Here is a 27419-nt window from a genome sequence, read left to right on the forward strand (position 1 = left end):
AGGGCAATTACTTGGGTCTGGAAGGACCAAAGCCCTGAAAATAAAGCAGTCAGGAAATACTTTGTACCTGACAAAAAGGTTCCTGGTGCCGTCTCTATCAATGTTATGTCATTCATATTTACAGGCAATCTTCCTCTCATGACACTCATAGACTCTATAACCCACTCCCTTGCACATGTATTCAAATGCTTCCCCCTCTTCCTCTTGCCCTGCCTGTCTTCCAGCTCTCTCAAAAATAGTTTTGTTAATAATCGGCTAATATTATTTCAAAAAATACTGAAACATGCTAGTTATACATCAAGAAGATTAATCGAGGTCTAGTCTACAAGCATCAAGTAACCAAGCTTGCTGTTGGTCATAAAAAATATCAAAAAGCTGCTTCAGATAAAAGTGGCAAGATTCATGGCTGTGCATTGACCTCAATTGAAATAAAATTCATGGGAGATGTAATTTATGTCCGTTTTACACTATGGTGCAAAGTTAAAATTATCCTCATTGATTAATAACTCTGGGTCAAGCTAGCAATACTAAGCCTGGCTTCTGAAGGAGGTTATGGCACTCTAATGAAAAAAATAATTGATTTACTGATCAACAAAGGGAAAATACAACAACCTAATTGTGCCGTCTGCAAATAAGATTGTTTTATTGAGCAATTAGCAAACTGCTGGAGGAACTCAGGCAGCATCTACGAAGGGAAATGGACATTTGACATTTTGGGTCAAGCCATATGATCTCCACTTGGACCTGTAAAGAGTGGTGAACACAGCCCTGTCCATCACAGACTCATCACTTCATACCATCCAACCCATCTTCACGGTGCTTTGCATCAAGATGGCTGGAAGTGTCACCAACCAAGCCTACCACCCTGGTCCTTCCATTTCCCCTCTTCTACCTTCTGGGAGCATGTACAAGAGCTTGAAAGCCAGATGACCAGATGAAAGAACAGCTTCTTCCCCACTATCGGAATTGGTTTAATTTAAAGTTTAGCTTAGAGATACAAGGCAGAAACAGGCCCTTCGGCCCACCGAGTCCAAGCCGAGCAGCAACCCCCATGCACTAGCACTATCCTACACACTAGGGACAATCTGCGGAGCGGTGCGGGCAGCACCGATTTCAACATCGGGAGCCTGGGAGCTCCAAACCGGCGCGGCCTTGTCGGCTTCGGAAGCCGCGGTCCCCAGCTAGGAAGCGGCCGTTCCAGGTGGCCCAGCCGCTGAGAGGACTCTCCCGACGCCGGGGCAAGACCACCCGGTGAGAACGGCCAGGAACATCGGGCCTTCGTAGAGGCAACTGCGGTGGCCTCAATAGGCCTGACTTTGGGTGAACTTGGGGTTGGGGACTGGACATTGTGCCTTCCCCCACAGTGGTATCCATTGTGGGGGGATGATTTTTTGTCTGTACGTAATCCTGTTAGTCTTTGTCCAAGATGGCTGCCGTGAAGAGAGAGTGGACGCTGACGCGCTTTAGCTGCCGCTGCTCTCTCTTCATATTGTGTTTTTGATTTTTTGTTTTTGGACTGAATTCTGTTTTTAATTTGTGTTTCTGTGATGTCTTTATTATTTATTTTATTCTGATTATATGTTTTTTATTCCTGTTAATCTCTGTGAGGTGTCCTTGAGATGTCTGAAAGGCGCCCAAAAATAAAATGTATTATTATTATTATTATTACTACATACTCCATACAGACAGCACCCATACTCATGATCAAACCCGGGTCTCTGGCGTATGAGGCAGTAACTCTACCGCTGCACCACTGTGCCATCTCTTTCACACCCTCTTTACGGAGGTGTTGCCTGCACTCTTACTCTGAACTCTATCTCATTTGGTTATTCTATGAATGCACTTTAGTACAATTTTGCACTTCAGATGGCACTTCAGTCTTGCACCAATCTGCTGCATTCGACTCTTTTTTATTTATTGTGTACTTATCAATACTGTAATGTATATTGTTTATTCCATGAGGTTCGTGTGAACAAGGAATTGCTTTCTACCCTGGTAATATAATAATAACTTAATCTGAATCCGAGTCTGATTATCAACAGTTACTAAATCAAATCATCGTAAAAATCTTTATATTTCAGCCAATTAAAAAAGGGATTTGAACTAAATTGTAATAAAATTAATACAAACTTACAGAGCGGCACAGTGGTAGCATTGCTGCCTAATAGCACCAGAGACCCGTTTCGATCCCGACTACAGATGCTGTCTGTACGGAGTTTGTATGTTCTCCCTGTGACCAGGAGTCCGGGTTTACTCCCGGTTTACTCCCACACTCCAAAGACATCAAAGTTTGTAGGTTGATTGACTTCAGTAAAAATTGTAAATTTTCCCTAGTGTAGGATAGTGCTAGAACATGGGGATGATAAGTTCATGTCACAGAAGTGGAAGTAGACATTTCGGCCATCGAGTCTACTCCGCCATCCAATCATGGCTGATCAATCTTTCCCTCTCAATCCCATTCTCCTGCCTTCTCCCCATAACCTTTGACACCCTTACTAATCACTGTCAATTTCCACTTTAAAAAAATCTTTGCTTTAAAAATACCCAGTGATTTAGCCTCCACAGCCAACTGTGCAATGAATTCTACAGAATCACCACGCTCTGACTAAAGAAATTCTTCCTATTCTCATTTTCTAAAGGCACATCCTTTTATTCTGAGGCTGTGGCCTCCGGTACTAGACTCCCCCACAAGTTGAAACATCCTCTACACATCCATTCTATCCAAGCCTTTCATTAGTCTGTAAGTTTAAATGAGGTTAATCATTTAAACTTACTTCTAAACTCCAGCAGGTGCAGACTGATCGTATGATCACTAGTCGGCGTAGAATCTGTGGGCCAAAGGGCCTGTTTCCACGCTGTGTCTCTGAAAGTCTAAAGTCTAAATCTATGGGGAGGTGGGTAAGCATTTGCATCAGGTTCCCAGCACAATAGTTTTGTCAGTAACACATCTATAATGTTGTAACAACCACTCTTAGCACTAATTCCATTAGCTTCTTATTCCTGGAAATGCATTCTGCACACTATGCAAGAACTGATCCACAAACACAAAATACATATTCAAAAACAATGTATGTGCATTGATTACCATAGAGTTATGCCTTTATAAAGAACCTGCATTACAGAATGCAGCTTTGTGATCTGGAAACTGGTACCCAGGAACACTTGCATAACACATTGGTCTGGAGTAGAATAACCTGTTATCTTTTCATAAGTTCATAAGTTACAGGAGCAGAGTTAGGCCATTTGGCCCATTGTGTCTACTCTGCCATTCAATCATGGCTGATCTATCTTACCCTCTCAACCCCTTTCTCCTGCCTTCTCCCCATAACCTTTGACAACCTTACTTATCAAGAACCTGTCAATCTCTGCTTTAAAAATACCCAATGACTTGGCCTCCACAGCCGTCTGTGGCAATGAGTTCCAGAGTCACCACCCTCTGCCTAAAGAAATTCCTCCTCACCTTCTTTCTAAAGGCACGTCCTTTTATTCTGAGGCAGTGCCCTCTGGGTCCTAGAGTCTCGAGTGGAAACATCTTCTCCACATCTATTCTACCTAGACCTTTCACTATTTGGTAAGTTTCAACAAAGAGGCCCTTCATCCTTCTAAACTCCAGCTAATACAGACCCAGTGCCCTGGGATCATTCAGCTAAACCTTCTCTGGACCCTCTCTAAATGCTAGCACATCCTTCCTCAGATATGGGGCGCAAAACTGCTCACAATACTCCAAAAGCAGTCTAACCACAGTCCCAAGACACAATATTTTCTGTGTCGAAAGGAACTGCAGATACTGGTTTATACCAAAGATAGACACAAAGAGCTGGAGTAACTCACCAGGTCAGGCAGCATCACTGGAGTAAAAGGATGGGTGATATTTCAGGTCAGAACCCTTCTTCCGACTGAAAATAGAGGGGAGGGATCTTGGATTAGGAAAAGGCCAGAACAAATCGGGGCCAGCAACAGAAGGAAGGGTGGAGCCCATATTGGCCCATTGTTGGCTGGGGAAGAGGTGACAACGAAGAGATACAAGGATGCGAACAGTGGAACTAGTGGGACAACTTGGGTGGCAGAGGGGTGCGTGGGAGTAAATGCAGAGGTTCCTAGAAATTAGAAAAATCAGTGTTCAGACCGTAGGGTTTTTTGCTGCGCAAGCTAAATATGAAGTGTTGTTGCTCCAATGGATTCTACTACATTTTAATAGGTGTGCATTAGGCAGTTAGATATCAGTGTAGGAAGGAACTGCAGATGCTGGTTTACACTGAAGATAGACACAAAATGCTGGAATAACTCAGTCGGTCAGGCAGCATCTCTGGAGAAAAGGAATAGGTGACATTTCGGGTCGAGACCCTTTTTGGACAGAGTCAGGGGAGAGGCAAACTAGAGCTATGAAAAGGTACAAATAACAAATAAATGAAAGAACGAATCAAAGGCAGCAACGATGATCAAGGAAAGGTGGAGCCCACATTGTTGGCTGTGGACAAGGTGATGACTGGATACAAACTGAAACTAAGCAGGGCAGCTCGTAGGATTAAAAGGGTGGGGAGGGATGGAGGGAGAGAGAAATAGATAATTGAAATGAGATAAATCAATACTCATACCACTGGGTTGTAACTAAGCAAGTCTTCCTGCAGGAAGAATGCAAACTAAAGTGATCAGCACTTCTTACCTCCGTGACGCAGCGATTTCAGTCAGCGACTGCAAAACCACAGTCGTGCTCTTGAGGGCGACAGAGACCTTGTTTTATCTCCACAATTACCCAGCTCGCCGTGAAACCTTTAACCCACCTGCTCACCTCGACACATCGATACCTGGCCGCCCGCATTTGTTAACAATGCGGGACTAAAACAAAACTGCAACAATGGCAAAATAACGTCGAGAACATTTGTCACCATTGCCTTGCGACAGTATTTCAGAAATTCACAGTCGGGAGCACAATTTCTACATAGTTAGTTAGGGAATCTGATAATGTTGTTATTTCTCACCAATATAGACTAAAAAAAAATCAGAAAGTACACTCGTTTTGAAAAAAAAATCTGATTTAAATTATGGAGCGATATCAGAATTGATCACACTCAGTTCTACGTGCTGGTAAATGACTTCTGGGCGAAGTGATCTGCTAGTTTTATTAGGACAGGGATTATAGTTTCACGGGTTTACTAGAGAGTTCCCGCGGGACCGTGAGACTGAATTACGAACCCCACCCCCGTGACATCCGTGGGAGAATTGAGGCGGGGTGTAAAGAGGGCTGGGGAAAGGCGAGTGACACACTCCAGGGCCCCGGTGAACCAGGAAGGTGTCGCTCAATTAATTGATCCACGGTGGATAAGAAACGGAGAGGTGTGACGGCAGAGAGATTTGCCACAGTACGTTTACTGACCAACCTACACACACATACATACAGACGGCAGAGAAATTGGCCACGCTACTTGTCGCCACCGTATCACAGTTGACAGAAGACCTGCACTTCGCTGTGACGGGACAATTGGAAATTGATGGGCGAGAGGAAGGGGGCGACGTGATATTTCGCGCCAGCTGTCCTACCATAAAACAAACAAACAATCAAAAAAAAAATCCAGATCTACATGGATACAGATTTCCAGGAGGTGAATCGATCTGTTCAATCGGCTTTCCCAAGAGAGAGCGGAGGGGAACTACAGCGAGCAAGCAAACACACCAGAGATGGACTGAGATAGGTAATAGCTCCGAGAGCGAGGTGCCTGCATTCGCACCCCTTGCTGAAATCTCAATGAGAACTGACTGCTGGGGGTAACTGGTTGGGGGGTATACTGACCAGGGGGTGTGAATGTGTTCTCGTTCCTCCTCGGTTTGTGTGCAGAAGCATTGGAGGAGAGGATTAGAGAGAGAGAGAGAGAGAGAGTAAAAGAGAGAGAGAGTAAGAGGGAGGGAGGGAGAGAGGCAGGAGTGTAGCAAACAGGCAGCGTTTGGGGTGAGCCGCTGTTTGCAAACGCTTTGCACTTTGGTACTAATATTGAGGCGGAAGAAATGTCCCCTATTCTTCCTTTCCAGAATGCAGCGAGAGACTGAGGCTTCTTTAACGTAAAGGTGGATTATAGGTAACTCTCAGGCGAGGAGGGACTGAAGGTAGGAATATAATGATGTTGCATTGAGAAGAGAGTGTCGAGCTATTTTTTTTCTTAACTGCATTTCAGCCGGTCGTTAGGAAAGCACGGATAGTTTCCTGTAATCTAACAATAGTCGTCAAATTGATTAAAACAACAGTCCGATACATTGAGATCGCTCCATAGGTAAACCGCTTGGAAAGAACGAACGGTTAAAAAAAGGCAGGATTGGAGGTGGCTTTGCATAGTCTTGGGGAGGAATTCGCAGCTCGCCGCCTTTGAAGGTTCCCCTTAATAACTGGGAAATGTATCTTGCGATTCCCATTTTTTTCCAGCGGGATTTATCTCGGTTTTCTTTTACTGTCCGGGTTCATTGGGAACCATGTGGCAAACTAATTGATCGGAGCTCACAGCCAATGTCTCGTAGTGAGGTTTCATAGATGTTAGTGCTCTGGCGCACGGCTAGAAGATGATGAACAAGACAAGCTTGCGAAATTGTTGGCCAGACACTGGTTTTGTTTAGGAAGGAACTGCAGATGCTGGTTTAAGGCGAAGATAGACACAACATGCTGGAGTAACTCCGCGAGACAGGCAGCATCTCTGGAGAGAAGGAAGGGGCGACTTTTCGGGTCTGAAGAAGGGTCTCGATCCGAAAAGTCACCCATTCCTTCTCACCAGAGATGCCGCTGAGTTACTCCAGCATTGTGTGTCTATCTCTGACTGGTTTGGTTTGGTGTCAGTGGAAAAAGTGAAGAAGTGTGCATTTTGTGACAGGTGTACGTGTGCAAGAGAGAGAGGGGGGGGGGGGGGGGGGGGGGTCTCTGGTGGGGGTTATATACGTGTGTGTGAGAGGGAGAGAGCGCGAATGGATTTGGATGCCTGTCCTGTGACAATATGCGAGTGTTTCAGTATCAGATGTACCTCTGTGCGTGGCTGTGCATGTGTGTTACAATACGTGGATGCATTTGGTGTGTGTATCTAGAAATGTATTTATAAAATACATTTGGACAGGTACGTGGACAGGAAAGGTTTAGAGGGATATGGGCCAAACGTGGGCAGATGTGACTAGTGTTGATGGGGCCGCTTGGTCGGCATAGGCAAGTTGGGCCGAAGGGCCTGTTTCCGTGCTTTATGATTCTATGACCATATGTAGGAGTGCCCTTGTGTGTATTACCAAGAACGCGTGGCCGGTTTGTATGGTGTTCTGATTGCAGAGTAGTTGGGGTTTGTGTCAATCGATGTGCTTGAGTGTTAGACTGTATATGTTATAAAGTGTGTACAGGGCGTGTAAAGCAATCAGTTGTGTGTGTGTGTGTGTGTGTGTACGTGTGTACGTGTGTGTGAGCGAGAGAGGGTTTGCAAGAGAGAATTTGCATGTTTGACAGTGTGTGTGTGTGTGTGAGGGAGAGAGCGAGGCAGAGAAAGGATGGAGGGGTGCTGCAAGACTGCATGTTTGGCAGTGTATAAATCCGTGTGTAGATGTGCGAGCGAGTAGATGCACACGGAAGACATTAACTTAAAATGCACATTTGTACCAACGCGCCGCGGCGGTTGGAGTCAGAAGGGCGAACAGTTGTGAATCAAGGCTTCAGATTACAGCTCTCGGGCACTTTGCAGGATTCATTCAGAAGCAGCAACAATCACCTCAAGACCACGGGTGCTTCGGCGTATGGGAGAGGTAGATAATTGGGGGAAATAGGATGCAAAAGGCTAACAAATAATAATCCTTTGCTACAGCCCGTCGCACAGAACGGGTCCGTTTCAACACATTCCTCCTCAAAACCGTCTTATCTTCATTCACGCTGTTGCTTGCTTCATAGAGAAAAAAGTCCATTTGACCTGTAATTCGAGCAGCGACTCGTGGAAGGGGTTACTTAGTTAAACTGCTCTCCGTCTCCTGATTCATTTAGCCCCGAAGTCAACGCTTTGTTTCCAGACTAATACCAGGCTACATGCTCGATTCAAACTGGCGCCTCACACGCACACACACCCACGCACACACACTCACGCACACACACTCACCCGCCTCAAACCTCTAGCAGGAGGGGGGTTGAAGGTTTTTGTTTTTCTTAAGAGATCAGGACCAAGGAAGTCCAAAGACCCAATTCCTACCCACGGTGAATGTTTCAGAGATTGCCATGACGAGACCTTTCTGATTTACAGTGCTCTTCATTTGTAATTCCACGGACGGCTCTCACCCTATTCAATTTTGTCCCCGTTTTGCCACTCATTCAGCGGGATCCAGCAGCAACCCCTCTCTCTCTCTCCTCCTCTCTCCCCGTCCTCCTCTCCCTCTTCTCTATCCCTTTCTCTTCTCTATCACTTTCTCTTCTCTATCCCTCTCTCTTCTCTATCCCTCTCTCTTCTCTATCCCTCTCTCTTCTCTTACCCGTCTCTCTCTCTCTCCCTCTCTCTCCATCTCTCTCTCTCCCTCTCCTCTCTTCTCTCCCTCTCTCCTTCCCCCCTCTCTTCCCCCCTCTCCCTTCGCTCTCCGTCTCACCTCCTCTTGCTCTCTCTCTCCCCCTTCTCTCTGCCCCTCTCCCTATTACCCCTTCCCTCTCCCTATTACCCCTTCCCTGTGTTATATTAGTCATTATACACGCAGCACTTCGGGGGGAAAGCCTGTAAAAGGGAACTATTTATCTGTGGAAGTGTAGAGAATGTTTCCATTTGTATCTCCCCCTCTCGCCAGCTGCCGTTGAATGCGATGTTCTATTGAACTGTGGTTTAGGAGTTGAGCCCCTGTGTGAATGGCATAAGGGGTCCGATTAGGGGCTGACACCTTCCTGAATTTCATCCCAAGCCCATCCGCATTGAACGATTTGGGTCATTTTGCGAGACGTAAGAGAACATTATAAGGGTTGACCATCGAATTGAATCCCAAAAAAGATGGGGATCCACTGGAGAACAGGGCCAACATTCCTTGCCTCGTCAACAGTCAGTTCCAGACTTCATCTCTCTTTAAGACCGTCGTCTAAAAAAATAAACTTTAATTTACAACTAACTGTAGAATAACCAACGAATATCAAGAGAGTAAATATCGTTCGTGATAAAGATATATCAGTTTTTTGCTTTTTTATTTCAAGTTTAAATTAATTTGTCCACATCAACAGTGGGATTAAAGCGGTTTAAAAGTGTGGGTTGCGTCCCATTGATTAGGAAAAGCTAAAGTAAGCGAGTTTAGAAAACATTCTAACGTCGCACTAAAGTTGAGTGGCGTTGAATGGAGTGTTTTTTCTGTTGTCACCGCCCTTTGCAAGAATTTGATTTTAGGACACGGTTTTGAGAGCATGGTCACATACGCGCATGGTTTATCGCTTTATGCTGCGTCTGATGTAAGCTGCTGTTATTGTGGAGAACTGTTCATTTTCTAGTTTGGCCACCGGTTGGAATGGGCGGTTTGGGCCGCGTTGTCTCCGCATTGAGACATTCGAAAAGCGACTGGAATTGGTCACATTAGAGGATTGTGCGGCAGCGCTTTTGTGTTCGGCTTTTACGTTGCTGCCTGCCGCCGACATTGGAAATAATGGATCAAACACCAGCATTTTGTGTTGTTTTTGCTTTACACTGTTCGCTTTGACTATGCGCTGTAAAATGCATCTTAACACAGTGGATCAGCTGGTAGAGCCGCTGCCTCACAGCGCCAGAGAACCAGGTTCGATCCTGACCTCGGGTGCTGTCTGGCTGTGTGGAGTTTGCGTGTGACCGCGTGCGTTTCCTCCGGGCACTCCGGTTTCCTCCCACATCCCCAAAACGCGCGGGTTTGTAGGTTATTTGGATCTCTGTGAACAGCCGCCTAGTGTGTAGGGAGTGGGAGAGAAAGTGGGATAACATAGACATAGTGTGATCGGTGGTCGGCGTGGAGTCGGTGGGCCGAATGGCCTGTTTCCATGCTGTATCTATTAACATAACTAAACAGCATGACTTGACACGTCGAGTCCTTCTCTGGGAATAAATCTCCACAGATATGAATTGATCAAGTCCGTTTAAGACGTCCCATCGGAACCTTCTCGCGTTGGCAGCCTCTTGGTCGACTTTACCTGTAGACTCGGCTTTCAACGGAACAAGGTCACCAGGACGGAAAGATAGATGTTAAATGGAATACACGGAACAGTCTTTAATTATTTGCAGCAAAGTTGTCGTTATTAAATGTGCAGTAAAGGCGAACCATGTCTTTATTAAATAAAAACCCTGTTCCCTTTAAAACCCTCTCTAATTCACCCAATCGCCAATGCAAATATCATAAGACAACGCAAATTCCCTGCACGAATGGATACAATGTACATATCCCAGCAATTCTAATTCTTTATATTTAAGCGGGCACTATAGAAACGTTTAAGAAATATTTAGACAAGTACACGGATACGACAGGTTTAGGGGGACTGGTAGCATCTCTGGAGAGAAGGAATGGGTGACGTTTCTGGTCTCGACCCGAAACATCGCCCATTCCTGTTCTCCAGAGATGCTGCCTGCCTGTCCCGCTGAGTTACTCCAGCCATTTCTGTCTATCTTCAGTGGAAACCAGCAGCTGCAGTCCCTTCCTACAAATTTCGAGGGAGGCAGGTGGGACTAGTGTAGATGGGACATGTTGGTCTGTGTGGGCAGGTTGGGCCGAAGGGCCTGTTTCCACGCTGTATGACTCTGACTCTAACGTTACTGAACGGTGCTAAATCATTATTTTCCATCATGCTGCACAATGCAATCCCTCATTTATAAACTAGCGATGATGCTTTGGTCCCCTGGTCCTGTTCCTCTGATTGATTAGCTATTGATATTTAAGGACAGTTTATCGATCAACCACATGTTCTCCTTGCGACTCAGTCAAGTCAGTGTTCTTGCGAACGCCTTCCAAGTACACAGGCACTGCCGGGGTGGATGATTGTGTTAATTTGGTCGGGCGCGGAGATGATGTAGGTTAATCCCTCACCACCGACCGCTTGTAGTTGCGAGTTTCCACCCAAGAACCAGGCAAGATCCGTCTATATCTCTCTCGTTTCCCCTCTTCCCCGACCCTCAGTCTGAAGAAACGTCATCCATCCATTCTCACCAGAGACGCTGCCTGCCCCGCTGAGTTACTCCAGCATTTTGTGTCTGCCTTCAGGCAAGATCCAGCCGATATGAGCATGAAAGCGGTTTCCTGACTATGAACGAGGACCTCGGGTATCGAACAGACCCGAGGAAATATAACGAGGATAGACACAACGTGCTGGAATAAATCAGCGGGTCGGGCAGCTTCTCTGGAGAACAAACAGAATGGGTGACGTTTCGGGTCGGGACCCTTCTTCAAACTCATTGTATACCCGTCGCGTTATTTATTCCACCTCTTAATCTACCATTCAAAACTCGATGCGCTCTGCCCAACCTTCTGTCCACTCCTCAGAAGTCGGTGGGTGCCTGGAACGCGTTGCCAGGCGTGGTGGCGAAGGCATGTGGATATGTAGGGAATGGTGCTGGGGAGTATATGAGGAGATTAGTTAATCTTGCACCCTGTTCACAGCCTCTCAGAATTAAAGGACATACCGTTTGAAAGGAGATGAGGAGGAATTTCTTTAGTCAGAGGGTGGTGAGTCTGTGGAATTCATTCCCGCAGAAGGCTGTGGACGCCCTCAATTAAATGTTTAAGGTGGAGCTTGACAAATTCTTGATTAGTACGGGTGTCAGGGGTTATGGGGAGAAGGCAGGAGAATGGGGTTGAGAGGGAAAGATAGATCAGCCATGATTGAATTGTGGAGTACACTCGATGGGCTGAGTGGCCTAATTCTGCTCCTATAACTTTTGAACTCATGACATTGTGGGCCAAAGGGCCTGTTCCCATACTGTACTGTTCTATCTTCTATGTTCATGTGAACAAGCCACTGCTGGACTTTGCAGGGGCCAGGCACTTTAAGTCTGCAGCTAATGGGAGAAAATTCAGGCCTTTTAATGCTGCCTGACTGGAGGTTCAATTAGGCTGCTGAAGAGAATACTCAGCTCACAACGGTAGCTCTCTGCTCTCAGCACAAACTGCTGCAGGCTTTGTCAGAGTTGCCTTGCCCAGACCAACCCAGCGGTATGAATATTGATTTATTTAATTTCATGTAACCCTTGCATTCCCTCTCTCTCTCTCACCCCCCCCCACCACCACCACCACCCTAGTCATCGTGCTGGTTTCACTGATCGTATCCCTTTGTTATCACCTCTTCAACAGCCAACAATGGCCCATTGTGGGCTCCAACCTTCTTTGATCATTGATGCCAGCTCCGTTTTGTTCTCTACCTTTTCATAGTTTAGTTTCCCTCTGCCCTTACTCTCAGTCTAAAGAAGGGTCCGGTCCCGAAACGTCACCAATTCCTTTTCTCCAGAGTTGCTGCTTGACCAGCTGAGTTACTCCAGCATTTTATGTCTAATTTTTAAGTGCGCTGCTGTTACTCATCTCTGCTACCTTTTGACAGCACTTCACCAACCCACTGCCTCTTTCTTCTACCTGGCAGACCAAGGGTGGTAGGTGGATTGGAACACTGCTCTCTATATTTCCCCATCCAAGTCACACCACATTCTGACTTGAGACACAAAGTGCTGGAGTAACTCAGCGGGTCAGGCAGCATCACTGGTGACATTTCGGGTCGGGACCCTTCTTCAGACTGTAGGTTCGGACTGTGGGACTGATGGGCATATAGATAGGGTGAAATGACTTGCGGTAGGAAAGGTTGGTGGGCTGAATGGTCTTTTTCTAAGCTAGATGCGGGGTGATACGATGGTACAAAAATTACACATTGGAAATGTTTTATGTGTTGGAAATTATCTATTTAAAGTATTCTTCAGATGATCATCCATTGGACATTTATGAATGCTTTAAATCTATTAAATGGTGCAAGTGATACATATGCATATGAGTGTGCCGGACGTGCCACGGGCTGTAGAGCTGAAATCAGTTTTGTGCATGCCTATTACAGACTTTTTTTAAGACGTTCAGAAAGTTCATGCCGATGGTCGAAAATTAAAGAATTAATCATCAGTTACGTTAGCTCTGACGTTTATTTTCAGCACACACTACAATGCTTCAAGTGAAATGATAATGATAGGTGAGCATTAGTTTAATTTAGTTTAGTTTGGAGATACGGTGAGGAAACAGGCCCTTCGGTTCACCGAGTGCACGCCAGTGATCACCCCCGCACACTAGCACTATCCTACACACTAGAGACAATTTACAATCCTTACTGAAGCCAATTAATCTACAAACATCTATGTCTTTGGTGATTCTGAGGAATCCAGCGCACCCGGAGAAAACCCACGTGGTCACAGGGAGAACGTACAAACTCCATACCGACAGCACCCATTGTCAGATTCGAAACCGGGTCTCTGGCACTGTAGAGTAACAGCACTATCACTGCGCCACTCTGCAACCCTAGAATCTTGACTCTTGATTCTTACAGGGTTTGAGGTGCAGCATTGCAGGATTTCAACTCATTGTCGCTTGGTTAATGTCAAAGTTAGAGTAACATGTGACTTGAAAAGGAAGGTAGGGCTGATTCTAAACCTGTCATTTTGTTGTTATTATTCTTCAATGCGGTTACAATCTATACTCACAAATAGTTGCAAAATATCAGCCAATGTAAAATTTGAATGTTTGTATTAAGCATGAGCTTGTTGTTCACACTGTAATCTGATCACCCCCGTACACTAGCACTATCCTACACACTAGGGACAATTTATAATTCTTACTGAAGCCAAATAACCTTCAAACCTGTACGATTTTGGAGAGTTGGGAGGAAACCAGAGCACCCGCAGAAAACTGGAGCACCTGGAGAAAACCCACCTGGTCACGGGGAAAACATACAAACTCTGTACAGACAGCACATGTAGCCTAGATTGAACATGGATCTCTGGCACCGTTGGGCAGCAACTCTACCGCTGCACCATCCCCTCACTTCATCTTAATTACAAATCTGATTGACAGCTAATTATTAATTACCTCTTGTCATGTTGTTAAGAACCTGTGGTAAAATTCTCTGATGCAGATTTAAGATTGATTGTATATAGTTGTGTGTTTGAAGTGGATTAAAGTTGTATGGATAGGACTTCAGACATGTGTCATCAGCTTTCATTCGTCAAGCATCTTTAGCACATGAAGGCCCTTCATGGGAGAGTTGTAAGAATATTAAATATATTTTTGTTCAAATGATTGGAAATCTGGGCAGGTTCTGATATGGATAAGCTAACCTTCCCTTTATGGAGTGCACCAAAGGGTTATTCATTGGCAAGCTGTTGGTGATGTACATTGTGCTGATGTGAACTAGCTGGATTGCTATCTTTATTATGTGTATGTGTTTGTTTGTGTGGGTGTAAGAGGATTTGTGTGTGTGTCGGTCAGTGGTTGTGTTTGAGTGTGCATGCATGTGTGGGTGGGTGTGTGTACGTCCGTGTGTGTATACATGTATGTATGCATGTGTGTATACGTGTGCATGTGTCTGTGTATGTGTATACATGTACGTGTGTGCATGCATGTGTGGGTGTGTGTGTGTGAGGGCATGTGTGTGTGTCTGCGCGTGCGTGTGTTTGTGTGCGTGTTAGGGAACCAGAAGAGAGAGATCAATCACAAATAGTTACTTGGATTAAAGTCTACGTATATGGGAGAGTAAGATTTGCATTTAATGGAACTCATTGGTGCTATCACACTCTAAGCAGTTACCAGATATAGGAATAGAATTCTAGAAACACTGAGCTGAAAAAAGGTTATTGACCTATCATGTTAACTCTGATTCTTTGCCTGACCCACTGAGTGTTTTTTTTCCTGTTTTTTATTTCAGCCAATGCAGTTCTTGGCCTTTAATTTGGTTTTCGTTTACTTTAGTTTAGAGATACAGCGTGGAAACAGGCCCTTCGACCACCAAGTCTGCACCGAACAGCGATCCCGATAGACTAACACTATCCTACACACTTGCGACAATTTACAATTGTACCAAGCCAATTACCCTACAAACCTGTACACCTTTGGTGTGTGGGAGGAAACTGTAGATCCCAGAGACAACTCACTCAGGTCACGGGGAGAACGTACAAACTCTCTACAGACAGCATCTGTAGTCAGGATCGAACCCGGGTCTCTGCCACTGTAAGGCAGCAACTTTACTGCTGCGCCAGTGTGCTGCCCTCAAGATCAAGGCTGATCTACACTGGCCTCGGTTTTTCTGATGTGTCCTCAATTCCCTCATCTCTTTGTTGAATACCTCTTTGTTGAATACCTCCAATAATCTAGCCTAAATCCCCCTCTGTGGTTGAGATTCGTCACACTTTGAGAGAAGACATTTCCAAACATCCTTTTTACCTTGTAACTACATCTTTTTGTTCAAGACTTTTCCCCACCAGTGAAACATTTCTACATCTACCCACTCAAGCCCCCTCAGGTACTTATATGACACAATAAGATTACCACTCAGTCTTCTAGCCTTGAAAGAATACAGATCAAAACTGTTAGGTCTCTCTCAGGGCTGAACTCTGTGGGGTCCCTCTTTGGGTTCAGCAGCTCCCAGGAGGGTTACCCAGTTCTGCAATGCAGGCGATGGTCCTTGTTAACACACACTGAGGGATAATTTGCAGTTGCCTGGAGCCAAGAGGTAGTAGTTTAGTTTAGAGGTGCTGCATGGAAACAGACCATTCGACCCACCGAGTCCATGACAACCATCGATCATCCGTTCACACTGGTTCTATGTTATCCCACTTTCTCATCCATTTCCTACTCAAGGGCCGATGTACCGTGGCCAGTTAACCTACAAACCCGCACGTCTTTGGGATGTGGGGGGAAAACTGGAACACCTGGAGAAAACCCACGCGGTGACAGGGAGAACGTGCAAACTCCACTCAGACAGCACTCGAGGTCTGGATCGAACCCATGTCTCTGGCGCTGTGAGACAACAGCTCTACCCACTGCGCCGCTGTGCTGGCCCACAGTAGCAGCACTACCTGCTGCCCCACCACGCGTCTTTCATTATGCGTTGTGAATTATTATCATAACGTTAGGAAATGCTTGCAGGAGGACATAATAGACCAAATCAGTATTGATGTATTTCAAATTGGGCAATTATGAGAGTCATTGTAAAAGGCTTTAATGGGCCACACTCTGACAATTATGGTTAATGCTGAGAGAAAACTAGCAATGCACATGTCCAGTGGCATCAACATGATTTCCTATACCCTAAGTCTATGAATAAGGAAAAAGCCTCAACCTGCTCAATTTTACCAGATCGTTGCATCATTTAAAGACTTTAAATATACAGCGCGAGACTCAGGTTCGAACCTGACTACAGGCGCTATCTGTTTGTAGTTTGTGTATTCTCCCCGTGAGTATGTAGTTTGTGCATTCTCCACCTCATGGGTTTTCTCCAGATGCTCCGGTTTCCTCCCACATTCCAAAGACGTACAGGTTTGTAGGTTAATTACCTTTTAATAAATGTAAATTGTCCCTCGTGTGTGTAGGATAGTGTTAGTGTGTGGGGATCGCTGGTTGGCACGGACTTGGTGGGCTGTAGACCCTGTTTCTGCACTGTATCTCTAAACTAAACTAAACTAATGTTCCTTCTCTGTGTTTATATTATATTCTTATGCGTTTTGTTATGCTTTCACGTCTTCATGTCTTCTGGCCCGAACAACTAGTGTCCCCATATTCTTGGATCTTAACGTTCCTCAATCTCCATTTAGATTACTTTTCTCTCAAGAAATCAGTGGTGTCCCTATTCCTTCTGTCAATAGTAACACATAGCGATATTGTATTTAATTTGCTGTGAATCCTGTTTGGAAAAAAAAACGAATTCTCCTAATCACTTGTGGCATTTAAATTAGCTTAAAATCGAGGACCCAAGGTATAGCAAGATTCCCAGCTGTGCCAATTGCCTGTTATTCTTCTTCCTCCACTGTATGGTAATACAACTCTCCTTTGCAATTTCCTTGATTGTGAACATCAAATACGAGTGAGGTATGGGGCATCTGAGGTACTCTTCATCACCACAGATGACAAAAAGAAAGTTACTGCCAGTGTCTGTGGCAAGATGTGTTGCTTTCAAAGATGCATTCGTGATTTGGGCCACGCATCCAATCTGAAGTTCAATAATGAGAAACACGGAGGAGGCCTGCTCCAGTCTGTGCTCTACGTACAAAGATCACGCATGTTATAAGCATGAGGCCAGATGTTCCTCTACCATGGTACCATTCATCCATGGGCACATTGGAGAACTGTGCAATGATGCATTTGAGGAAGTGTTGATGGGTGTGCTGGTGGGGTTTACTTGGGGGTGGTATTTTTTTTCCCCCTTAGTCCCATATGAATGCAGGCAGGTGGGACTAAGGGGGAAAAAAATTTGTTCGGCACGGACTTGTAGGGCCGAGATGGCCTGTTTCCGTGCTGTAATTGTTATATGGTTATATGGTTATATGGTATTGTCATAGAAAAGATCAGAGGGCGAAACGAGATCTGGCGCAGCGGTAAAGTTGCTGCCTTACAGGCCCAGGTTCGATCCTGACTGGGTGCTGTCTGTCTTGACTTTCTACGTTCTCCCCTTGGCCACGTGGGTTTTCTCTGGGTGCTTCAGCTTCCTCCCACACTCCAAAGACGCACAGGTTTGTACATCAATTGGCTTCGATAAAAATGACAAATTGTCCCATGCAAAGTGTGTTGAATAGTGCGAGTGTACATGAATCGCTGGTCGGTATGGACTCGGTAGGCCGAACGGCCTGTTTTCATGCTGTGCTTGTAAATGAAACTATAGGTGCACGGGACACTGGTAATTCTGGTGGAAGGTACACAGTAGTGAAATTTTGTGAATCTTACAACAGGCAATCCTCTAGTCTTTGTTTGTAAGGCCACTCTACCCGAGTCACATTGCTGAATTCTCTGGTAATATCGTCAATGGTTACGGGTGAAGGGTAATCCTTCTGTTTTTAGTCAGGGGATTAAATTTTCTAGCTAGACCTTAACAGTGATTTGGCAGGCTGGATGTGACTGAATGGTTCGTAAGAAAGCGCAGTTTGCTACCAATTAAAAACAAAACTGGTCAATAAATCCTAAAATTGTTCTTTTCAATCTCCTTCACTGATAGGCTTTCATGGTCGGCAGTGTCTTTGATCTGATACTCTGAATGCAATGTTTAAATACATAGTGATCATTTAAAAAAATAATCACATCACTGATATCTGATGCAGTGAACATCGTCGATTTGTCCCAGTCTTTGTAAACTCTGTAAAACTCATCACTTCACTCTTTCTGCCGATGAAACTGATCCTAACCGTAAACTACAATTTAAAAAAATTAAACACATTGTAACAGTTTGTTATGATCAAGGTCAATAAATTATCCACTTGGAACATATGCGGGCTTCAAAAAGATGCTTGAGATAGATTTTGCTATTGTGTTATTGAAGCAGAACGCCCTGCTTGATCGCTGCATGTTGAAGGGAAATATCAATAAGAATGGGGAGATGCTGAAGACAAGGATCAGATTAGTTGGGTTTAGTTTAGTTTATAGATACAGTGCAAAAACAGGCCCTTCGGCCCATCGAGTCCACACCGACCAGCGATCCCTATACACAAGCACTGTCCTACACACTAGAGATAATTTACAATTTTTCTTTACTGAAGCCAATTAACCTACAAACCTGCATGTCTTTGGAGTGTGGGTGGAAACCAGAGCACCCAGAGAACATCCACAAACCAGAGTCTCTGGCTGTGAGGCAGCAACTCTACTGCTGCACCACCTTGTCGCCTTTTCTATGCGGAAAATACTAATGTGGATTTGATGAGGGAAAAGGAATTGTTTTGCAGATGCAACAGTCCTGGATGTTTGGGGTAGAGGGTCTCTAATGGACAGCAGTGATGTCTCTCTCCTGATCATGGAGATAAATTGTGGAAACACTTCAGCCCACTGAGTCTATGCTGACCATCGAACACTAATTCAACGTCTATGGAATATGGGAGCAAACCGGAACACCTGGATAAAACCCACATGTGAGAACATTAAAAAAATCCATACACACAGTAGTCAGGATTGAACCCGGGTCTCTGGCACTGTGAGGCAGAAGGAAGCTCTACCACTGTGCCACTGTGTCAACCTCGTTGAGCCCTTGCTCTCGACTCTAGGACTATAAATGCAGGTACATGGGACTAGCTTAGATGGGGCATCTTGGTGGGCATGGACCTGTTTCTGAGCTGTAAGACTCTACGACTCTTAAACCCTTTCAATGAGTGAGATTCCTCTTAGCAGGTAAAGCAAACCAATTCCAAAAGACGTGGTCTATGTTTCTGGACCTATTACAAGCATGAGGTGCAATAGTAATTTAAAAAATAAATAAATAAATAAATGGTATCAGGACCTGGTAACGGGAGGTAAAACAACAAAAACAGACTTGGTTGGTAGTCCCCTTTCTGCGGAGTTTAATGTAATAATAGAGCGATTGTTCCTACTTCCTTTTCTAGGGTCTACTTTCTCACTTTACTTCCTTCTCTAACTTCTTTTCTAAGGGGCTTTCTTTTCCCAACACTCTTGCACTTCACGACTCTTGCGCACTTTCTTTACTTTCCTTACTTCTATCTTTTTCTTAAAGCTCAAAAAAAAATGAAGCGGTCCAAAAAATGTATTAAGATATATGTGTTGTGTAGTATTGTAATTTACCGTACTTCTAATAAAAATAATTTTAAAAAAAACCAAAAAAAAAAAACCCCTTTCAATGAGCAGACCTTTCTCTTCATAACCTCTCACTCACCTCTTGAATCACATTCTCTCTTAGCTTATTACATGTCCACAAATGTACTTGTTCCACCATTTCTCTCTGCCTCTCCACCTCATCCCCCCCTCCCCCACCATTACTTACCCTTCTCAGTGCCTCGTGCATTGGCCAACCTCCTCATCTTCCCTCCAATATTGACTGAATTTTGTTTGATAATATTCCTGTCAAGTGGCTAAGGGGCAGTTCATTAAAGTTAAGGATGATATATAAATTACCTTTGTTGTTAAGAGCTGTTGAGCATGCTCCTGTCTGACCTGCTGTTCAATGTAATCCTGGGATTCATTTATATAAAAGCCCCTTCTCACTCTCATGGTGTCACAGCCAATGACATGTTTTTGAGCAAATAAAAATGAAGAAAACCGCTGAAAATCTGAAATAAAAACAGAAAATGTTGGAATCTGTGGAATTTTCCCAACATTTTCTGTTTTTATTTAAGTGGTTCTGAGGTTGTACGGATTAGCACATTAAGGTGTTTTCTCTAACTCTAAAGTGACCCTTGCATTCCCCCTCTCTCCGCCCCTACTCGTTGTACTAGTTTCATTGCCGTCCTGTTTAGTTTCACTATTTGTATCTGCTTGTTATTACCTTCACCACAGCCAACAATGGACCATTGTGGGCTCCACCTTTCCTTGATCATCATTGCTGGCTTTGATTTGTCAATCGACAATAGGTGCAGGAGTAGGCCATTGGGCCCTTCGAGCCAGCACCGCCATTCACTGTGATCATGTTTGATCATCCACAATCAGTACCCCGTTCCTGCCTTCTCCCCATATCCCTTGACTCCGCTATCTTTAAGAGCCCTATCTAACACTCTCTTGAAAGCATCCAGAGAATTGGCCTCCACTGCCTTCTGCGGCAGAGAATTTCACAGATTCACAACTCTCTGGGTGAAAATGTTTTTCCTCATCTCCGTTTTAAATGGCCTACCCCTTATTCTTAAATTGTGGCCCCTGGTTCTGGACGCCCCATCATTGGGAACATGTTTCCTACCTCTAGTGTGTCCAATCCTTAATAATCTTATATGTTTCAACAAGAACACCTCTCATCCTTCTAAATTCCAGTGTATACAAGCCCAGTCGCTCCATTCTCTCAACATATGACAGACCCACCATCCCGGGAATTAACTTTGTGAACCTACCCTCATATACCTTTCATTCATTTGTTCTTTGTACCTTCTCATATCTCTCGCTTCCCTCTCCCCTGACTCTTGGTCTGAAGATGTGCCTCGACCCGAAATGTCACCTATTCCCTTTCTCCAGAGATTACTGAGTTACTCCAGCTTTTTGTAAAGCTTCGGTGTAAACCAACATCTGCAGTTCCTTCCTGCACAAGGTATCTCCAGTACCTGTTTCTGCAAAAGCATATTAAGGTCTAACATACAGAGAGTGTGCTCTTTGTGGGCACAGGGACTTTGTGAGTTGTGGGTTCCATGTCCTGTCTTGTACATTTTCAGCTAAACGTGAGTTAAAATGTTCGAGTCAGCTTTGCACCACCATTAGCAGTGGTTGGAGGCTGTGTACTCATCTGTGAACATAAGATGTGCCAACTTTGCCAGTGGAATGAATTCTTCATGGCAGCATCTTAAAAACAAATATAAACATTGACAGAAGCTCCCGAGGTTACCGGCTTGATACAAAAATATATACGTGATGAATATTCAGTTATGCTTCATCTAATTCAAAAAGGGGCGGTACAGTGGCGCAGCCTTACAGGGCCAGAGACGTTGAGATCAACATGTTGAGATTGACAGATCCTTGGTTAGTACGTGTGTCAGAGGTTATGGGGAAAAGGCAGGAGAATGGGGTTGAGCGGGAAAGATAGATCAGCCTTGATTAAACGGAGGAGTGGACATCATGGGCTGAATGGCCTAATTTTGCTCCTATAACTTATTAAAATATGAGACTCGGGTTTGATCCTGACTACAGCTGCCGTCTGCACGGAGTTTGTACATTTTCTCCAATATCATGTGATTTCCTTCGGGTGCTCCGGTTTCCTCCCAAATTCCAAATTTGTAGGTTAATTGGCTTTGGCAAATTGTCTCTAGTGTGTAGGATAGAACTAGTGCATGGGTGACTGCTGGTCGGCATGGACCCGTTGGGCCGAAGGGCCCATTTCCCCGCTGTATCTCTAAATTAAGCTGCCTGTCCCGCTGAGTTACTCCAGCATTTTGTGTCTTAACAAAGCTACACAATTTTTCCTGAAATTAAGAGAATTTATGATCAGGATCAAAATGAAACAGAAAACGCAGGAAATAGCTATAGGTTCTGTTGGCATCTAAAGAGATACAACAGGTTTGTGCTTTGTGTTATTATTTTTGAAACGAGTACTATTGTTAAGCTATTGAGTACTGTGTTTACAAACCGTGATGCTGTTGCTGCAAGTAAGAATTTCATTGCTCCGTTACAAGACACATGACAATAAAACACTCTTCTCTTGACTTGAAATATCAGGTACATTGAAAAATCATTTTAGGGGGCTGTGTCTTTCCTGCATTCTCAGCTTTTGCAGTGCTACATTTTGTTGGTAAAGCATTGCGGGATGTTTTGTCACATTACAGGTGCTACATAAATGCAAATTACCGTTGCTGCTGCTTCCACCTTCAGAGGCATTGCCTGCCTTTTCTAGATTGTAGAAACAAATTCTACAAACACTGCATATTATCCAGAAAACCCGTGGTTATTAAATAGCAGATGATAGTTACCACAAATTTTGATAAAGCTGATAATAGAAGTAGACAGTGATACATCTAGAAAACTAGAGAGAGTACAGAGGAGATTTACTAGAATGTTGCCTGGGTTTCAACAACTAAGTTACAGAGATAGGTTGAATAAGTTAGGTCTTTATTCTCTGGAGCGCAGAAGATTAAGGGGGGACTTGATAGAGGTCTTTAAAATGATGAGAGGGATAGACAGAGTTGATGTGGGCAAGCTTTTCCCTTTGAGAATAGGGAAGATTCAAACAAGAGGATATGACTTCAGAATTAAGGGACAGAAGTTTAGGGGTAATATGAGGGGGAACTTCTTTACTCAGAGAGTGGTAGCGGTGTGGAATGAGCTTCCAGTGGAAGTGGTGGAGGCAGGTTCATTGGTATCATTTAAAAATAAATTGGATAGGCATATGGATGAGAAGGGAACGGAAGGTTATGGTATGAGTGCAGGCAGATGAGACTAAGGGGAAAACAAATTTGTTCGGCACGGACTTGTAGGGCCGAGATGGTCTGTTTCCGTGCTGTAATTGTTATATGTTATATGGTTATATGGTTATAAAACTGTTTATTTTATTTTATTGTCACATGTACTGAGGCACAGTGAAAAGCTTTTGTTGTGTGCTATCCAGTTAGTGGAAAAACAATACATGATTATAATCTAGCTGGCCACAGTGTATCAACACAGAATAATGGGAATAATGCTCAGTGCAAGATGAAGTCCGATTAAAGATAGTCCGATGGTCTCCAATGAGGTGGATGGGAGGTCAGGACCGCTCGCTATTTGTTGATAGGATGGTTTAGTCGCATGATAACAGCTGGGAAGAAACTGTCCCTGAATCTGGAGGTGTGTATTTTCACACTTCAAGACCCCTTTCCTGATGGGAGAGGGGAGAAGAGGGAGTGACCAGACTTGATAATGCTGGTGGCCTTGTTGAGGCAGTGTAAAGTGTAAATGGAGTCAAGGGAAGGGAGGTTGGTTCGTGCGATGGTCTGGACTGCATCCACAATTCTCTGCAATTTCTTGAGGTCTCGGATAGAGCTGCTCCCAAACCGTGCTGGAAAGGGGTCTGAAGAAGGGTTTCGACCTGAAATGTCACCCGTTCCTTCTGTCCAGAGATGCTGCATGTCCTGCTGAATTACTCCAGATTTTTGTGTCTATCTCTATACATGGAATACCTGTAAATAGCAGCATTGACGGTCAAATAGTTAGTTTAATAGCGTGGTTAACAAAATTACGCTTTTCTAAAAAGAACTGAAAGTCAAAGGTTTGCAGTGACAGGGAGTGGAAATGAGAGACCAGCTTTCAGTTCAGACCTCTGACAGTCGATGTACCTAGAATACAGGACATCGAACAGTACAACACTGGAACATGTCCACCAGCCCACAATGTCATGCCAAGTTAAACTATCCACCTCTGCCTGCATGTGATCCATATCCCTCCATTCCCTGCATATCTGTGTGCATATCGAAAAGCCTCTTCAAACCTACTGTGGTATCTGACTCCACCACCACTCATGGCAGCACGTTCCAGTGAGTCACCGCTCTCTGTGTACATCTGCTTTACACTTTTGTGGAGAATTAGAAGGTCTTGAAAATATTCACCAAAACCTTTTGATGCGGATGCTAAGCTTACAGAAAGGGATTGCAAGCTGTCTTTTATTCATCTAATGTCGCCTTTTCCTGTGTGAAACATTAGTCTTTTGGTGCAATTATGTGTCAGGACGGTTCAAAGAGACAAGTATGAGTGTGTCCCCGTACAATTATTAATACATTATATTGACTGGAATGCAGTTTCAGGCAGTGATCCCATAGCATCACCAGAAATAACCATTCCATTAATAATCTTTCTGCAGTGCATTAATTTCAGGTAATATTTGCCTGTTTAAGCCATTCTTCAAATAACCTATTAAACGGGCCCCTGTCTGTTCGTTTGACTGGAAGTGATAGAGTCCACGGAGTCACTTGAAGCAATTCAGCCAGGGGCAGCACAGTAGCACGGTGGTAGAGTTGCTGCCACACAGCGCTAGAAGACCCGGGATCAATCCTGACTATAGGCGCTGCCTGTACGGAGTTTGTACGTTCTCCCTGTGATCACGTGGGTTTTCTACGGGTGCTCCGGTTTCCTCCCACGCTCCAAAGACGTAAAGGTTTGTAGGTAAATTGGCTTCTGTAAATTGTAAATTGTCCTTAGCGTGTAGGATAGTGCTAGTACATGGGTTGATCGAAAGTCTCCGCAGACGTGGCGGGCCTGTTTCTGCGCTGTATCTCTAAAGCCTAAATTCTCACAGTGGCCTCTTCTGGTGCCTTAAGAAGTAGCTGTGTAAGAGAAACAGATTAAGGTGTTAATCTGTACAATATGCTCTTTAGAGTAAAGTCTTCTTTACACCCCGGCACATCGAACACCCTGGGAGATCTACCCCATGACTTTACACCACCACTTTGCTTCTCACTTTAAACCTATGTCCTCTGGTTCTTGATTGCCCTACTCTGGGTAAAAGATTGTGATTTCCTTCTCTCTGTTCCCAGATGGTAGTTCTCTGCCTCAAGGATGGTTTTAAGTGCATTATTTTCACTTGTCGCTCATCACACCACTGCTAGAGGAATCTTGCCACAAGCAAAACGTTGCTACCTCCACTCACACAGTAATGACGGGTAGAGTTCTTTGACAGAGTCATTGTGTCATAGAGCCACAGTCAGGCAACATGGAAACAGGCCGTTCGGCCCAACATGCCCATGCGGACCAATATGTCCAATCAACATCAGTTCCAACTGCCTGTGTTTGGTTCATATCCTTCTAAACCTTGATAGACACAAAATGCTGGAGTAACTCATCAGTCTGAAGAAGGGTCTCGACCCGAAATGTCACCCATTACTTCTATCCAGAGATGCTGCCTGGCCCACTGAGTTACTCCAGCATTTTGTGTCTATCTTCGGTTTAAACCAGCATCTGCTGTTCCTTCCTACATATTCCTTCAAACCTTTACTGTCCATGTACCTGTCCAAATGCCCTTTAAGTGTTGTGATAGCACCTGCCTCAACTACCTCTTGCTTGGAGTGCAGGAGGATGAGTGGTGATCTTATAGAGGTGTAAAAGACCATGAGGGGAATAGATAGGGTAAATGCACAGTCTTTTACCCAGAGTAGGGCAATCAAGAACCAGAGGACATAGGGTTAAAGTGAGAAGCAAAAGATGTAATAGGAACCTAAGGGACAGCTTTTTCACACAGAACGTAGTGGATATATCGAATGAGCTGCCAGAGGGAGTAGTTGAGGCTGGTACTATCATAACATTTAAAAGACATTTGGGTAGGTAGATGGAAAGATTTAAAAGAATATGGACCAAGCACAGATAGGTGGGACTAGTGTTATTGGGGGATCTTGGTCGGCATGGGTATTTTGGGTTGAAGGGCCTGTTTCCATACTGTATGACTCTATCACTGGCAGCCATATTGCCAAGGCCCTAAACTCTGGAAATCCCTCCATTAACATCATATTCTCTTCACTTTACTTTCTTCCTTTAAGACGTATTGGTATTGGTTTATTGTAGTCACGTGTACCAACACACTGTGAAAACCTTATCTTGTGTGTTAAGTACAATCAAACCATACACAGGTACAACTGGTCATTCAAAGAGAAAGGAAACAGAGTGCAGAATAACACAGGTACAGAGAAACTGCTGGTGCCATTGCAATAGGGTAATTGGGGGAGATCCTTAGGTTATGAGAGATAGATAAACAGAGTGCAGAAGACGTGTCGGCTGGCAACAGAGAAACTGCAGATGAAAATAAAAGTGCAATGGCTGCAACAGGGTAGATTGGGGGATCGAGTATTTATCCTTAGGTTATGAGAGATCAGTTCAATAATCCTGAATCTGGTGGTCTGTGCCTTCAAGCTTTTGCATCTTCTGTCAAACAGGATAGGGGACGTGAGAGTAATTGTGTGTGAGAAGTCTTTGCTTCTGCTGGCTGAGCAACATGGAGGCTGCTTGGGTGATTAACAGGGCTGCATCCATAACTGTAATTTTATTTGCGATCTTGGGCAGAGCAGATGCCTTACCAATTCTTAGTTGATGCATCCCGATAGGATGCTTCCTGCAGAAATTGGTCAGTCATTAGAGACATTGCAGAATTTCCTTTATCTTCTGAGGAAATAAAGGCAATTGACCCAGGTTTTTTTGCCACTGGTCCTAATATTTCCTACTGTGACTTGGTGTCAAATTTCATTTGGTGATGGTCTTGCAAAGCATCGTGGAGTATTTTACTGTTAAAGACGGCTATTGAAATGCATGTTGTTGCTATTGTTCTTCGTGTTACTTAAGTGAATCATAGGAGGGAAAAAACTGGATCGGCTCATTTATAAGAAGGAATAAGAGAAACATTATGAGGCATCAAGCCTGAGGCATGGTAGATTTCTATGACAAAAACCCAAACACATTTCCATTTATCTCAAACTATAAACTGCACATTATCTCTGCGTTCCTTTCAGGTTTTATCATGTATTTTGTAAGAATTTTGCTGTTCCATTCATGCATATGGCAATTAAACACTCTTAACTATTATTTGAGTTCTGTTAGAATCAATACATGAACATTCCTGTATCTTTACAGCCATGTGGTCCCAGAGTCATAGAGTCATGCAGCATGGAAACAGGCCGCTTGGCCCAACTTGCCCACACTGATCAACATGCCCCATCTGCACTAGTCCCCATCCACCTACCTGCATTTGGTTCAAAACCCTCGAAACTTGGCCTATCTGTTTACCTGTCAAAATGTTTCTTAAACATTGTGATAGCACCTGCCTCAACTATCTCCTCCGGTAGCTCGTTCGGTACACCCACCAACCACCCTCTGTGTGAAATGGATGTGAAAAAATATTCACTAGGGATTTA

At 44.3% G+C, this 27419-nt stretch overlaps 1 protein-coding gene across 5 annotated transcripts in view; it reads left to right on the forward strand.

Moving 5' to 3' along the window:
• Positions 1-4700: 4700 nt before the first annotated feature.
• LOC129706391 (chemokine-like protein TAFA-2) overlaps positions 4701-27419 on the forward strand; it is a 198585-nt gene continuing 175866 nt past the window's right edge. The window contains exons 1-2 of one of the 5 annotated variants that reach the window (XM_055650674.1): positions 4701-5690; positions 6025-6099. The gene's annotated coding sequence lies outside the window, so the exon portion shown is untranslated. Of the gene's footprint in view, positions 5691-6024; positions 6100-7733; positions 7756-27419 lie in introns of those variants that run through there. The other 4 variants (XM_055650671.1, XM_055650673.1, XM_055650670.1 and 1 more) reach the window with 4 other exon arrangements.

This window comes from Leucoraja erinacea, chromosome 19, assembly GCF_028641065.1.
Source record: "Leucoraja erinacea ecotype New England chromosome 19, Leri_hhj_1, whole genome shotgun sequence".
NCBI classification, from domain to species: domain Eukaryota; kingdom Metazoa; phylum Chordata; class Chondrichthyes; order Rajiformes; family Rajidae; genus Leucoraja; species Leucoraja erinaceus.